The sequence below is a fragment of the Arachis hypogaea genome, chromosome 11 (genome assembly GCF_003086295.3).
Source record: "Arachis hypogaea cultivar Tifrunner chromosome 11, arahy.Tifrunner.gnm2.J5K5, whole genome shotgun sequence".
Classification (NCBI taxonomy): Eukaryota; Viridiplantae; Streptophyta; class Magnoliopsida; order Fabales; family Fabaceae; genus Arachis; species Arachis hypogaea.
This window is the reverse complement of record NC_092046.1, coordinates 88,408,647-88,413,324: the sequence shown is the minus strand read 5'-3', so window position 1 is coordinate 88,413,324 and position 4,678 is coordinate 88,408,647. Positions and strand designations below refer to the sequence as shown.

Here is a 4,678-nt window from a genome sequence, read left to right as displayed (position 1 = left end):
AGCTTTTCTTTGTTTTGAACGTGGCTTGAATCTCGAGCGCTTGGGTGTTGATTGAGGTAGAAGAGGAAGAGTTTTTCATTATGAGCACGTGTTGGAGCAAGTGAAACTGTTGAGTGTCGCGCGTGGTTTTCACGTTCGAGTGTGGTGTGTGGGTGCGCGTCGTTTTTTGTTGGGCATGGTGATGAGCGGATAATTTATACGCTTTTTGACATTTTTTTAGTACGTTTTTAGTAGAATCTAGTTACTTTTAGGGATGTTTTCATTAGTTTTTATGCTAAATTCACATTTCTGGACTTTACTATGAGTTTGTGTGTTTTTCTGTGATTTCAGGTATTTTCTGGCTGAAATTGAGGGACTTGAGCAAAAATCAGATTCAGAGGTAGAAGAAGGACTGCTGATGCTGTTGGATTCTGACCTTCCTGCACTCAAAGTGGATTTTCTAGAGCTACAGAACTCAAAGTGGTGCGCTTCCAATTGCGTTGGAAAGTAGACATCCAGGGCTTTCCAGCAATACATAATAGTCCATACTTTGGCCGAGTTTAGATGACGTAAAAGGGCGTTGAACGCCAGTTCTACGCTGCTGTCTGGAGTTAAACGCCAGAAACATGTCACAAGCCAGAGTTGAACGCCAGAAATACGTTACAAACTGGCGTTCAACTCCAAGATTGACCTCTACACGTGTAACATTCAAGCTCAGCCCAAGCACACACCAAGTGGGCCTCGGAAGTGGATTTATGCATCAATTACTTACTTCTGTAAACCCTAGTAACTAGTTTAGTATAAATAGGACTTTTTACTATTGTATTAGATATCTTTGGTATCAGTTTTAATCTATTGTTCATCTTAGGAGACTATTGATCACGTTTTGGGGGCTGGCCATTCGGCCATGCCTGGACCTTCATCACTTATGTATTTTTAACGGTAGAGTTTTTGCACTCCATAGATTAAGGTGTGGAGCTCTGCTGTTCCTCATGAATTAATGCAAAGTACTACTGTTTCTCTATTCAATTCAACTTATTCTTCTTCTAAGATATTCATTCGCACTTCAACATGAATGTGATGAACGTGACAATCATCATCATTCCCTATGAACGCGTGCCAGACAACCACTTCCGTTCTACCTTCGATTGAATGATTATCTCTTGGATCTCTTAATCAGAATCTTCGTGGTATAAGCTAGATTGATGGCGGCATTCATGAGAATCCGAAAAGTCTAAACCTTGTCTGTGGTATTCCGAGTAGGATTCTGGGATTGAATGACTGTGACGAACTTCAAACTCGCGAGTGCTGGGCGTAGTGACAGACACAAAAGGAGGGTGAATCCTATTCCAGTATGATCGGGAACCTCAGATGATTAGCCATGCTGTGACAGAGCATTTGGACCATTTTCACAAGAGGATGGGATGCAGCCATTGACAAGGGTGATGCCTCCAGACGATTAGCCATGCAGTGACAGCGCATCGGACCATTTTCCAGAGAGGATTAAAAGTAGCCATTGACAACGGTGATGTCCTTACATAAAGCTAGCCATGGAAAGGAGTAGGATTGATTGGATGAAGACAGCAGGAAAGCAGAGGTTCAGAGGAACGAAAGCATCTCTATACGCTTATCTGAAATTCTCACCAGTGATATACATAAGTATTTCTATCTTTATTTTCTATTTAATTAGTATTATTTTCGAAAACTTCATAATCAATCATTATCCGCCTGACTGAGATTTACACGGTGACCATAGCTTGCTTCATACCAACAATCTCCGTGGGATCGACCCTTACTCACGTAAGGTTTATTACTTGGACGACCCAGTGCACTTGCTGGTTAGTTGTATCGAAGTTGTGAATGAAAAACGATTTATTAAGATGTGCGTACAGAGTTTCTGGCGCCGTTGCCTGAGATTACAATTTCGTGCACCAAGTTTTTGGTGCCGTTGCCGGGGATTGTTCGAGTTTGAACAACTGACGGTTCATCTTGTTGCTCAGATTAGGTAATTTTCTTTTTGGTTTATTTTTCAAAATTTTTTCAAAAACCTTTCAAAAATTTCTCATCTGTTTTCGAAAAAAATATATATATAAATCTTTTCAAAAATATATTTTTCTTCAGAATTTTTAAGAATGAATTCTAGAGTTTCATGAAGCATGTTGAAGCATGGCCGGCTGTAAAGCCATGTCTAATTCTTTTGGATAGGTGCTTCCAACCATCAGCACAGAGGCAGGTTAATTGGTATGTCAGCCGTGGCATGTCTAAGTTACATACTAAAGCTTGGCTGGCTATTAAGCCATGCCTAACCCTCAGATTGGAGCTTTAGACTAAAGAGCACAAGATTTCTGGAATTCATATTAAAAAATTTTGAAATCCGTATTTTCTTTTTCCTATATGTTTTTTCGAAAAAAATATAAAAAAATCCAGAAAAATAAAAAAATTCATAAAAATAAAAAATATTTCATGTTTCTTATTTGAGTCTTGAGTCAAGTTGAAAGTTTGGTGTCAATTGCATATTCATCTTGCATTTTTCGAAAAATTCATGCATTCATAGTGTTCTTCATGATCTTCAAGTTGTTCTTGGTAAGTCTTCTTGTTTGATCTTGATGTTTTCATGTTTTGTGTCTTTTCTTGTTTTTCATATGCATTCTTGCATCCATAGAGTCTAAACATGAAAGATTTCTAAGTTTGGTGTCTTGCATGTTTTCTTTGCATATAAAAATTTTCAAAAATAAGTCTTGATGTTCATCTTGACATTCAAAGTGTTCTTGGTGTTCATCTTGACATTCATAATGTTCTTGCATTCATCATATACTTTGATCCAAAATTTTCATGCATTGAGTCTTTTTCATGTTTTTCTCTCTCATCATAAAAATTCAAAAAAAAAAAATATCTTTCCCTTTCTCCTCTCATAAAATTCGAAAATTTGAGTTGACTTTTTCAAAACTTTTTAAAATTTAGTTGTTTCTTATGAGTCAAATCAAATTTTAAATTTAAAAATCCTATCTTTTTCAAAATCTTTTTCAAAAATCAAATCTTTTCGAAAATTTTAAAAATATTTTTCAAAAATCTTTTCTTAATTTTATCTCATAATTTTCGAAAATAACATTATCAATTAATGTTTTGATTCAAAAATTTCAAATTTGTTACTTGCTTGTTAAGAAAGATTCAAACTTTAAGTTCTAGAATCATATTTTGTGATTTCTTGTGAATCAAGTCATTAATTGTGATTTTAAAAATCAAATCTTTTTTCAAAACTAATTTCAATCATATCTTTTCAAAAATATCTTCTTATCTTATCTTTTTCAAAATTTGATTTTAAAATATCTTTCCTAACTTCTTATCTTCTTATCTTTTCAAAATTGATTTTCAAATTTGTTTCAACTAACTAACTAACTTTTTGTTTGTTTCTTATCTTTTTCAAAACTACCTAACTAACTCTCTCTCTCTAATTTTCGAAAATATCTTCCCCCTTTTTCAAAATTTCTTTTTAATTAACTAATTATTTTAACTTTTGATTTTAAAATTTCAAAAATTACTAACCTTTTTCAAAAACTATTTTCGAAAACCACTAACTCTTTTTCAAAAATTATTTTCGAAAATTCACTTCCCCCTCTCATCTTCTTCTATTTGTTTATTTATTTACTAACATCTCTTCCTCACTCACCAAAAATCCGAACCCCCTCTCTCTCTGAGTTCGGATTTTCGCTTCTTCTTTTCTTCTACTTACACAGGGACCTCTATACAGTGGTAAAAAGGACCCCTATTATTATTATTTTTCTGTCCCTCTTTTTCATATGAGCAGGAGCAAGGACAAGAACATTCTTGTTGAAGCAGATCCAGAACCTAAAAGGACTCTGAAAAGAAAACTAAGAGAAGCTAAATTACAACAATCCAGAGATAACCTTACAGAAATTTTCGAACAGGAAGAGGAGATGGCAGCCGAAAATAATAATAATGCAAGGAGGATGCTTGGTGACTTTACTGCACCTAATTTCAATTTACATGGAAGAAGCATCTCCATTCCTGCCATTGGAGCAAACAATTTTGAGCTGAAACCTCAATTAGTTTCTCTGATGCAGAAGAACTGCAAGTTTCATGGACTTTCATCTGAGGATCCTTTTCAGTTCTTAACTGAATTCTTGCAGATCTGTGATACTGTTAAGACTAATGGAGTAGATCCTGAAGTCTACAGGCTCATGCTTTTCCCTTTTGCTGTGAGAGACAGAGCTAGAATATGGTTGGACTCTCAACCTAAGGATAGCCTGAACTCTTGGGATAAGCTGGTCAAGGCTTTCTTAGCCAAGTTCTTTCCTCCTCAAAAGCTGAGTAAGCTTAGAGTGGATGTTCAGACCTTCAGACAGAAAGAAGGAGAATCCCTCTATGAAGCTTGGGAGAGATACAAAGGACTGACCAAAAAGTGTCCCTCTGACATGCTTTCAGAATGGACCATCCTGGACATATTCTAGATGGTCTGTCTGAATTAGCTAAAATGTCATTGGATACCTCTGCAGGTGGATCCATTCACCTAAAGAAAACACCTGCAGAAGCTCAAGAACTCATTGACATGGTTGCTAATAACCAGTTTATGTACACTTCTGAGAGGAATCATGTGAGTAATGGGACGCCTATGAAGAAGGGAGTTCTTGAAATTGATACTCTGAATGCCATATTGGCTCAGAATAAAATATTGACTCAG

The 4,678-nt window shown here is 35.8% G+C and overlaps 1 non-coding gene across 1 annotated transcript; it reads right to left on the bottom strand.

Annotated features, from left to right (window-relative positions):
* Positions 1 to 4,310: 4,310 nt before the first annotated feature.
* LOC112724709 (small nucleolar RNA R71) lies at positions 4,311 to 4,418 on the bottom strand. The gene has a single exon (XR_003163859.1). It is a non-coding gene; the product is annotated as a small nucleolar RNA R71 (small nucleolar RNA).
* Between the last annotated feature and the right edge of the window lie 260 nt (positions 4,419 to 4,678).